Below are 12411 nucleotides of genomic sequence, written 5' to 3'. Positions count from 1 at the left end.
ATGACTTCATTGCGGCATTCAGGGAGCTTCTGGGGTCCTCAGAAGATTGATCAGAGGGAGTAGGGACTTTGCTGGGCAGAGCATGGAGGACCTGGCCGGAAGAGGATGTGTGAGAGAATCTGGGAGAGTTGCTGGTTGAGAATGGTTTAGAAGTCAAGAGAGAAGCTGCTGCTGGGGAGGAAGCTGACAAACGGGGAACACAGGAGGAATTGTCTATGACATTAAAGAGCATCCATCCATCTATCCATCAGTCCTTCCATCCATGCAGTAATCCCAACAGTGTTGAGAAAGCAGAACCTTTATTTTCTCCACAATTCAGCTGAATCTTTGTTTTGAGGTCCATCATGCCTGGAAGGTGGGGAAGCTAATCTCAGTAATTTTTGTGATGTGGACTTGAATCTAAGGTAGAGATGGAGGGAAGGGGGGCTTACCTGGAGCTGTGATGTTAGTCATTTGACCTGGCAGTTGAGTGCTATACCTCTCTTTGGAACAAGAAATACTACCAGGGATAAAGAGAGACATTTTATAGTTGTAAAGGGGTTATATCATCAAGAAAACATAGAAGTCCTAATTGTATGCATTCAGTAAGAGTTTCTAAACACATGAAGCAAAGACTGACAGAACCAAAAGGAGAAACAGAAAAATCCACAATTAGGGACTTCAGCACTCATCTCTCAGGAATTGATAAAAACAGGTACAGAAAATAACAGTAGGTATATAGAAGATCTGAATAATACTATTGACCACCTTGACCTAACTGATACTTATGGGCCAAAGATAGTGTTTTTTCCCACGTCAGAATGAAAGACTTCATAATACATGGGGACATTGGGTCCTAGATGGGTCTTGCCTCAGTAGTGAGGAATAATTAGCCCCAAACTAAATGCTGCTCTGGTCACATCTAATAGATCTGTGGTATAATCAAAAATATATATTTAGCCTTTGTCCTGGTTCCTGGCACAGAGCTCATAAAACCCTTGCGATTTACTGAATGATAGGAATGTCTTTTGTTATTCATAATGAGCCCTTAAAGTGATACTCAAATTTGGGCTAATGAGGTGACTATTGGTGGGCCCCTTAATAGCTTCAGGATGGGAGCTGGTAGCCAGAAGAGCCAACCATGTGATTAGAGGATTAAAACTGTTAGCCCCACCCCCAACCCTGAAAAAAAGGAGAAGGACTAGAGGTTGAGTTAATTACCAATGGCCAGTGATTTAATCAGTCGTGCCTACATAATGAGATTTCCGTAAAAACTCCTAAACAACAGGATGCAGAGTTCTTCCAGAGTGGTGAACACCCAGTGCTAGGAAGGTGGTGTGTCCAGAGAGTGCATGGAAGCTCTTTAACCCCCATACCTTCCCCTATGTATCTCCTCTATCTGGCTGTTCCTAAGTTATGTCCTTTATGATACACCAGTAATTCTAAGTAAAGTACTTTCCTGAGCTCTTCTGAGTTCTACTAAATTATTGAACCTGAAGGAGGGGGGCCATGGGAACCCCCCAAATTTGTAGAAGGCCAGGCAGAAATGTGGGTAGCTTGGGCATCCCATCTGCAACTGGCATCTGAAGGGGGAACAGTCTTGTCAGACTAAGCCCTTAACCTGTGAGGTCTGTGCTAACTGCAAATAGTGTCAGAACTGAAATGAATAGTTGGACATTCAGTTGGTGTCAGAGAATTGGTTGGTGTGAGAAAAAAACCTCTCAAAATCTTAAAAGCAAAACTCAAAAGGATCAAACCATTTCAGAGTAATTTAACTGTGTCCCAAAACACAAGTCAAGAATATTTATAGGGATACAAAAATATTCTAGTGCCCCAAAAAGTAAAATTCATATGCCTGGTATCCAACGAAAGATGACAAACATGCAAAAATGTGGGAAAATATGACCCATAGGGAAAAGAAAAATCAGTCAGTTAAAACTGAGCCAGAATGAACAGATGTTAGAATTGGCAGATAAGAACATTTAAAAATATAACTATTCCATATGTTTAAAAAGCTAAGAAGAGACATATAAGATACAAAAATTCCCATATCAAATTTCCTGGGATGAGAACTACAATGTCTGAGATGATAAATATGCTGAATGGAAGAAAAGATTAATGAATTTGAAGATATCAAGTTTTATATCTTTATATCTTTGATAAAAGAAACTATCCAAAATGAAACAGAGAAAAAGAATACAAAAACTGAAAAGTGCATCAATGAGCTGAGACAACCTCAAGTGGCCTGAGACATGTGTGATTGGAGTCCCTGAATGAGGAGAGTGGGACAGATGATATTTGGAGAAATAATAGCTAAAGATTTTCTAAATTAATGACAACTGTAAGCTCATAGATCCAAGAAGTTCAACTTCCCTCAAGCACAAGAAACATGGGGGGAAAAAACTCAAAATGAAGCCACATCATAATCAAATTGTTCAAAACCAGCGATTAAAGGAAAAGCTTGGAAGCAGTCAGGAAAAAAAAGTAGATTCATTATGTATAGAGAAATAAAGATAAGGATGGCAACAGATTTCTCGCTGGTAACAAAGCAAGCAAGAAAACGGTGAAGCAACATCTTTAAAGTGTTGAAACAGAAAAGCTGTCAGCATAGTAGAATTCTGTACCCAGCAAAAGATGTTCAAAGATGTTGACAAAGACTTTTTAAGACATAAAATTCACACCATAAGAAATGTTAGGCAAAAAAATGTTAAGAAGTCCTTCAGGTGGAAGGAAAATGACATCAGATGGAAGTGTGGGTCTACAAAAAGGAATGAAATACACCAGAAATGATAACTATGTGGATAAATATATGATTTTTTATTATTATTTAAATCTTTTTTAAAGATAAAAGAAAGGGGGACGCCTGGGTGGCTCAGTTGGTTGAGCGTCTGCCTTCAGCTCAAGTCATGATCCCAGGGTCCTGGGATCGAGTCCGGCATCAACTCCCTGCTCAGAGGAGAGCCTGCTTCTCCCTCTGCCTGCTGCTCTCCCTGCTTGTGCTCTCTCTCTCTTTCTGACAAATAAGTAAATAGAATCTTAAAAAAAAAAAAAGATTAAAAAGGATAGCAAGTAAATATTTTGAACACTTTATGTAATATATTCAGTGATCTATGTGAAATGGACAAATTAAAAGACACAAATTACCGGAACCGATTCAAGAAGAAATAAAAAATACAGAATAGTCCTATGTCTATTAAAGAAATTGAATCCATAAATTAAAACCTTCCCACAAAGGGAATGCCAGGTCCAGTTGGTGAATTCTATCAAAGCTGAGGAAGAGATAATACCAATTCTACACAAATTCTTTCAGAAGCAGAAGAGTAGACACTTTCCAGCTCATTTTATAAGGCCAGCATTTCCCTGACACCAAAACCATAGCTATCACAAGGAGAGAACACGTGGACCAGTATCCGACATGAACATAGATACAAAATTTCTTAACAAAATATTGTCAAATAATCCCTTTTCTTCATTACACTTATCTCTACTTGATACATTGCCTCTGAACTTGATCTATTACCTGTATCTTCCAAGTAGAATGTAAGCTCCCTGAGTGCAAGGACTTTGTTTTGTTCGTGGCTATTCTTCCCACACCACCATCCCAGCATTTATTTTTTATTTTTATTTTTTAAAGATTTTATTTATTTATTTGAGACAGAGAGAATGAGATACAGAGAGCATGAGAAGGAGGAAGGTCAGAGGGAGAAGCAGACTCCCTGCTGAGCAGGGAGCCCGATGCGGGACTCGATCCAGGGACTCCAGGATCATGACCTGAGCCGAAGGCAGTCGCTTAACCAACTGAGCCACCCAGGCGCCCCATCCCAGCATTTAGAACAGTGCTTGACCAATACTAGATGCTAAATAAATATCTGTTGACTGATTGAGAGATGGACTCACAGGTGATTTCAAGAGACACATTGTTGCCCTGGTGAGCCCCAGTACAAACTAAGATAATGGGGCACATTTTTTAAACTTTTTTTTTTAAGATTTTTATTTATTTATTAATTTATTTGACACACACACACAGCACAAGCAGGGAGAGCGGCAGGCAGAGGAAGAGGGAGAAGCAGGCTCTCCATGGAGTAGGGAGCCCGATGTGGGGCTCAGTCCCAGGACCCTGGGATCATGACCTGAGCCCAAGGCAGACGCTTAACGACTGAGCCACCCAAGTGCCCCGATGGGGCACATTTTAAAAAGATTAAAATCAGGAACCCAGTTCTGGCCCATGCTTACACTATTCCATTTTTAAACGTAACTGAATATATGCCATTAATTTATTAATAAGGGTTTACTTTTTTATTTTGGTAAAATATACATAGCATGATATTTAGCATTGTAACCATTTATAAATGTACAATTGAGTGGCCTTAAATGCATTCACAATGTTGTGTAACCATCACTACTATCCATCTTTTTCATCATCCCCAACATAATCTCTGTACCACAAACAATAATTCTCCATTTCCCTTTCCCACCCCTGGTAACCTCTGTTCTATTCTACTTTCTGTCTCTAAGAATTTCCCTATTCTAGGTACTTCATATAAGTGGAATAATACAATATTCATCCTTTTGTGTCCGGCTTACATCAGGTAGCATCATGTCTTCAAGGTTCATCCATGCCGTAGCATGTGTCAAAACTTCCTTCCTTTTTATGGCTGACTAAAATTCCATTATATGTATAGACCACATTTTGTTTACCCATGCATCTGTTGATGAATATTTGGGTTGTTTCTGCCTTTTGGCTACTGTGAATAATGCTGTTATAAACACTGGTGTACACCTATCTGTTTGGGTCCCTTCTTTCCATTTTTTTGGATATATACCTGGGAGTGGAATTGCTGGATCATATGCTAGTTCTGTATTTAACTTTCTGAGGAATTACCGAACTGTTTTCCATAGTTCCCATACCATTTTTTTTTAAAGATTTTATTTATTTATTTGAGAGAGAGAGAATGAGAGACAGAGAGCATGAGAGGGAGGAGGGTCAGAGGGAGAAGCAGACTCCCTGCCGAGCAGGGAGCCCGATGCGGGACTCGATCCCGGGACTCCAGGACCATGACCTGAGCCAAAGGCAGTCGCTTAACCAACTGAGCCACCCAGGCGCCCTCCCATACCATTTTACATCCCCACCAGCGAAGCAAAAAAGTTCCCATTTCTCCACATCCTCACCAACACTAATTTTTTAATAAGGATTTAAGTTTAATAATTGTTCAGATTACACTGTTTGGTTGCCCCATGGCTACAGTTCATAATTATATATTCCAGAAATTTGATTAAAACGTATATTGTTGGGATGCCTGGGTGGCTCAGTCGGTTAAGCGTCTGCCTTTGGCTCAGGTCATCATCACAGGGTCCTGTGATCGAGCCCTGCTTTGGGCTCAGCAGGGAGCCTGCTTCTCCCTCTCTGCTTCTCCCTCTCTCTCTGCCTGCCACTCCCCCTGCTTGGGCACTCTCTCTCTGTCAAACAAACAAACAAATACATATTTTTAAAAAACGTATGCTGTTTCTAAGCCTTTTCATTTGGAGAATGAGATTCAATTTTATAGATTCACAAAAGAATCTCAATCAATCAAAATCTCAGCAGGCTTTATGGGTAGAAATTGAGAGGCTGATTCTAAAATGAATACAGAAATTCAAAGGACCTAGACTAGCCAATGTAAATTTTGAAAAAGAAGAATGGGATCAGGGGCGCCTGAGCGGCTCAATCGTTAGGCGTCCGCCTTCGGCTCAGGACAAGATCCCAGGGTCCTGGGATCGAGCCCCGCATCGGGCTCCCTGCTCCATGGGAAGCTTGTTTCTCCCTCTCCCGCTCCCCCTGCTTGTGTTCCTGCTCTCGCTATCTCTCTCTGTCAAATAAATAAATAGATCTTAAAAAAAAAAAAGAATGGTATCAGAGGACTTATAACACAGTGTAATATTAGCATAAGAATAGAAACATTCCATATATCAAAACATTTATGGAACAGAAGAGAGTCCAGAAATAGATCCACACATATACAGTCAATTGATTTGAGACAAAGGAGTCCGGATAATTCAATGAGGAAAAGACAGGCTTTTTAACAAATGAAGCTGGACCAGCTGGACATCCGTTTGGCAGGGGGAAGGAGCTTTGATCCTTAATTCTTAACCTATACAAAAACTAATTCAAAATAGATCATATAGGGACGCCTGGGTGGCTCGGTCGGTTGGGTGTCTGCCTTCAGCTTGGGTCCTGATCCTGGGGTCCGGGCATCGAGTCCCGCATGGGACTCCCTGCTCAGTGGGGAGTCTGCTTCTCCCTGTCCCTCTGCCTGCCACTCCCCCTGCTTGTGCTCTCTCTCTGACAAATAAATAAAATCTAAAAAAAAAAAAAAAGATCATATACCTAAATGCAAAACTAAAAATATTAAAGTATAAACTATAACTATAAAACTTCTAGAAGATAATGCAGGAGAAAATTTTTGTGACCTTAGGGGTCTTTGATAGGACATAACAAGCACGAACCATAAAAGAAAAAAAATGATAAATAAATAAAAATCCACTCTTAGACATCATTAGCAAATGAAAAGGCAAACCGCAGCCTGGGAGAAAGTATTTGCAGTACTTGCATTGCAAATTCAAGGCTTGTATCCAAACATATAAAGAACTCTAAAAACTCAAAACAAATAAGGAACAAAAAATTGGATGAAAACTTTACAATAGAGGACACATGAAGCCAAATACAAAAGAGTACTCATCATGTTGTGTGACTCCGTTTTATGAAATTTTAAGAAAGACTAATTGAATTAATAGTATCAGAAAGCAGATCACTTAGGCCTGGGGCATGGGATGGGTGTAGAAATTGGGAAGAGGCATAAGGGAGCATTTTGGAAAAGTGGAAGTGTTCTGTATCTTGATTGTGGTGATGGATACATAGATGTGTATGTTTGTCAAAACTCATGGAACTGCACACTCAAAATACATGTATTTAGTGTATGCAAATATATCTTAATAAAATTGATTTTTCTAAGTGAAAATACCTGCCCTGCCACTTTTGTATTGTGTCGAGTGGGTGTCTTCACCTCTCTGTGCCTCAATTTGCTCATCTGTAAAATGGGAATAATAGTATCTCACAAGGTTGTTTTGAGATGTAAACGAGCTCCATTCACATGACGTGTCATGTTGTGAACACTCCACAGAGGCTAGGTAATATTATTATTGGGGGAGGGCATCCAGCCCCTGCTGGCACCTATGGGAAGCCCACTTGGTCCCTTCCGCATCTTTGCCCTCCCTGCCCTGAGGTCAGGGCCACTCCAAGTCTACCAACTCTTGACGCCAAAACCATACAACTCTTGGTGGCAGGAGTTCTATGCCCCATTCCTCTCAATGCCCAGGGACTCTGTGAGGTAGGTCCCTTGGATCATCTTCCAGGCTCCCACTGACCATCATCCTTGAGGACATCCTTGACCCTGGCTCCAGCCCAGAATCATGACACAGGCATGGGGCTGTCAGCAACCCAATCTCTCTGGGTCCTGTTTTTATTTCTGTACCTCAGCCAGGGTGGGGGCTGGTGGGGGGGGTGGGATACAGAGGGACACCCCAACTTCTTGGATCCTTTCTGAAACCTCTGCTGTTCCTGTCTTCTCTGCTCCTCATCCTCTCATGATTCTCCTCGGTGGGCATTCATTCTCCCACATCTATTGTTAGGACACTGAAACCAGAATCATGACTTCTTTTGTTCCACTGTGTCCTGAGTCAGTGACGAGGGAGAGTCACGGGATAAAAGGAAATGTGTGTGTGTATTTGACCTGGATTCTATCTCAGATGTCCTCCTATTCCAAATATCCGTTGGAGTAGCACGAGGGAGGTGAACAGGAAGGGTATAAGTCTGAAGGAACAGTGCCAACACTTGATGTTGGGCCACGGCTGAACTGGAGAGAGATTTGGGACATGGAAGAGGCCAGAAGACTGGGGGAGGGGAAAGGGGGCTGAGACAGGGAGTGGGAAGCAGTGAAGAACAGGCAAGGAAGCTTTGGGCTGCAGAAGCGCAGAATGTGAGATTAGTTGGGAGTTCCCATGCGCTCTGGCTAGGGGAGGAGCTGGGGACAGGTGCAAGAGCTAATTGGCAGGGGCAGGAGTGGGGACTCTGGAGTTTGGGAGAGGGTAGGGAGGCCAGTGAATTGGGCCTGTCCTGCTGCCTGCTTGTTTGGTGTATGGAGATGGGGAGACAGAATTTTCTTTCCTTTATTGCCAGGATTGGGACAGAATAAAACTTTGGGATTACCCTGGATCTAGGGCCCCTCCAAACCCCGGAAACAAGCCAGAACATCTTGCATGGGGTCATCACAGCCAGCCCCATGACCTTGTTCTTTGTACAGCTACCTCATCTGGGCCACATTTTCAAAGGACCTTGGATCTGGAAAGCTGGAATAATCCAGAGAGACTAGAAGGGGGTGTGTGTGTGTGTGTGTGCGCGCGCACGTGCACGCCACACAACTTTGTCTTGTTCACTGCTCTGTCCCAGGCACACTGTGGGTACACAGTAAATATCTGGTAAATGAATGAGTCAAGATCTGAGGGGATTCCCTAGGGTCAGGACTAGCCTGATGTCTTCTCTAAGGCCTCATAGGGCAAAAGGCTGACCATCTAATGGAAGCCAAAGGGAGGCAAATTCTGACCTTACATCAGAAAGGACCTTGAAAATCCAGAGTTGCTTCGAGCATCCTGTTGCTTGAGGTGACCGCGTTGGAGCCAAAGGTAGACATGGAAGGACACTAGGGAAGAGAACTTGCTTCAAAGCAGACCTGAAGGGCCCCAAGGGTCCTTCCAGCCACCACATCTGGGACTTGGCTCTCTGGTCACATTGTCGTAGGTAATTGCGACAAAATGTCAGCTCTCAGGTCAGACAGAACTGGGTTTAAATCTTGGCTTCTCCAGAAGCTGTCTGACCTTAAGCATGTTACCCAGTGTCTTTGAACCTGCTACTTCACCTGTAATGTGGAGGTGATGGTACAACACCTAGCTCAAAGACTGGCTGTGAGCCTTAGATTCAAATGATCACCCATGTACAGCATTTAGCTCAAAATCTGGCACACAATCAATGTTCAATGTTAGCTATTGTTACAATGCTGGAAATGGGCCAGGGGAGCTGGTTCCCAGGGCCCAGTGAACTAAGACAAGTCACATGTAAAGTAAATCAACTGGCTGGCGGCCAGAAAGATGCAAGGCAGTGATTTCTTTACATATCCAGGTGTACTTTTCTAGTTTGATACAATTTGGATTCATACATTCCCAAATTACCACTGGGAGGACAATACCAAGAGATAGGGAAGATGTCATTTTTAGGAGAGTTACAGAAACAGATATTAAATCCATAACCGGTGCAGATATTTCCATATGTGTCAGAAAAACTGACAGATAACTTGTTTCTAAGTTCCTTATTTAAACTGAGAGGTTTGGGGCCCCTGGCTGGCTCAGTCGGTAGAGCATGTGACTCGATCTTGGGGTTGTGAGTTCAAGTCCCACGTTGGGTGTAGAGATTACTTAAAAATAAAATATTTTTTAAGATGTTATTTATTTATTTGACACACAGAGAGAGAGAGAGCACAAGCAGGGGGAGCGGCAGGCAGAGAGAGAGGGAGAAGCAGGCTCCCCACCGAGGAGGGAGCCTGATGCGGGGCTCGATCCCGGGACCCTGGGATCATGACCTGAGCCGAAGGCAGATGCTTAACGACTGAGCCACTCAGGTGCCCCCAAAATAAAATCTTTTAAAAAGCAAATAAATAGGGGCACCTGGGTGGCTCAGTCGTTAAGCGTCTGCCTTCGGCTCAGGTCATGATCCCAGGGTCCCGGGATCGAGCCCCACATCGGGCTCCTTGCTCAGCGGGAAGTCTGCTTCTCCCTCTCCCACTCCCCCTGCTTGTGTTCCCTCTCTCGCTGTCTCTCTCTCTCTCTGTCAAAAAACAAATAAAATCTTTAAAAAAATAAAATAAAATAAAATAAAAAGCAAATAAATAGGGGCACCTGGGTGGTACAGTCGGTTGAGCATCTGACTCTTGGTTTCAGCTCAGATCATGATCTCAGGGTTGTGAGATGGAACTCCCACCCTCATCGAGCCCCACGTGGGGCTCCTTACTCAGCAAGGAGTCTGCTTAAGATTCTCTCTTCTTCTGCCCCTCCCCCTGCTCTCTCTCAAATAAATAAATAAAACTTAAAAAATAAATAAATAAACTGGGAGGTTTAAGGACTAGTTCTGCTCTTCTTTATTAGAACAACCAGCTCCATGGGTGCCTAGCTGGCTCAGCTGGTAGAGCATACGACTCCTGATCTCAGGGTCATGAGTTCAAGCTCCATGTTGGGTGTAGAGCCTACTTAAAAAACAATGGGGCACCTGGGGAGGCTCCTCGTTTAAGTGTCTGACCCTTAATTTCAGCTCAGGTCTTGACCTCAGGGTTCTGAGTTCAAGCCCTGTGTTGGGCTCCATGCTGGGCATGAAGCCTACTTAAAACACACACACACACACCAACAACAACAACACCAACCAGCTCCAACAAAAAAACTATTTATATGGTTTTATAGACAATATTTACATTGTTTTATTAAACTCTGTGTTCATATTTGTGTTCATCTTTGTATTAAACTTTGTATGTTAGTCATTTGTAGAAACAGTAATTTTATAAGACAATAAAATTGCAGTTTTTAAATACTTCAAATATTTAGCAAACACAATTACCATTAGGCCATAGGATAAAATGCTGCTTTTGACACTCCCCATTAGAGCTAAACCCACAAGAGAGGCTGAATTAGGCCTAAAATGGACTCAACGGTCCTATTGCTCCCCACCTCCACTGAAGCTAATAGCAGAAACAAAAGCAAAAGCAAACCCTCCATGGAGGGAAGCTTTCTCAATCTAAGCCTACAGGACTGTTGTTTGATTTCTCAAACAACCACCACCAAACACATGAAAGTATACTACCAGCAGTAAATATCAACAGAGACAAGAAACCACTTATTGTATATGATGTGAGGTAAGGATTAAGTCTCCTTCCCACCCCACCCCTGCCACATTATGCCAGCACCACTTCTTGAAAAATATAACCTTTCTCCATTGAATTACTTTGGTCTCCCTGTTGAAAATCAATTGATCTTCTATGTGTATGAGTAAGTCCCTTTCTGTTCTCTCTAATTTGTTCCATTTATCGGTAGGTCTGTCTTTACACTAATATCCCACTTTCTTGTTTACTACAGCTTTTTTTTACTTCAATAAACTCTCTTTAATCAAAGCCCAATATACAGTTTTTTTTTTAAAGATTTTATTTATTTATTTGAGACAGAGAGAATGAGATACAGAGAGCATGAGAGGGAGGAGGGTCAGAGGGAGAAGCAGACTCCCCGCCAAGCAGGGAGCCCGATGCGGGACTCGATCCCGGGACTCCAAGATCATGACCTGAGCCGAAGGCAGTCGCTTAACCAACTGAGCCACCCAGGCGCCTCTCCAATATACAGTTTTAAAATAAATTTGAAATCAAGTAATGTAATTCTTCCAACTTTGTTCTTTTTCAAAGATGTCTTAGCTATTATAAGTCCTTTGCATTTCCATATAAATTTTAAAATCAATTTGTCAATTTCTATACTGGATTTTGCCAGTGTTTTGATTGAGATTGCACTGATTCTATAAATAAATTTGGGGAGAATTGATATTGTAGCAATACTGAACCTTCCAACCCATGAAATGGTTGCTAGCTCAGTGGGTTAACCCAAACCTCATCCTTGTCACTCTGTGGTTGCTGCAATTACCCATACATACTTATCAGTAGGCATGGAAACACCAAGAGGCATGTCAGTGAATCTCTTGAGTTTCAGATATGTTTTCACTGCCCCCCCCCTTATAAAGAAGAACGCTACCTCCTCATAATAATCAGATTTAGTTACTTCTGCCAGTATAGGAAATCCTTTCTTTAGCTGCTGGCTTACTGGCACCAGGAGCCCAACATGACTAAGTGGTAGCCATAGCTTTGGGTTTGGTGGAACTTTGTGTCCTTGTTAAAAGCATATCCCCTTTGAAGCTAAGGCCATATGCTAGCCATATACTACATCTTGAAGGCAGTATCATTCCCAAGCTGGTATATTACCTACCTTTTAGAGGTCATTCTAGCAATCTCTCAGGTCAATATCTCCTGGGTGACGCAGTATATGGTAGCATGAGCAGATTCTGTAATATGGTAATGTGACCATTGTTACATCTCATTCTCTATAAAGTGGGTCATGGGTTGGTAGAGCAAATGCTCTTTAAGCCCTCAGTTGGTGGTACTGGCCAAGGCACTGTAGGTACAGAAGACAAATCTATACCCAGAATGCATGCCAATCCCAGTATGAACAAAATCACAGCCACTCCATAGCAGAAGGTCCCAATGTAATTCACTTGCCACCAGCTGTGGTGAAAGGGAGCCTACATCATTGGGCCATAGGTAACCT

This window comes from Mirounga leonina, unplaced genomic scaffold (assembly GCF_011800145.1).
Source record: "Mirounga leonina isolate KUSES-001 unplaced genomic scaffold, KU_Mleo_1.0 Mir_166, whole genome shotgun sequence".
NCBI lineage: Eukaryota > Metazoa > Chordata > Mammalia > Carnivora > Phocidae > Mirounga > Mirounga leonina.
This window is presented reverse-complemented; position numbering follows the sequence as displayed.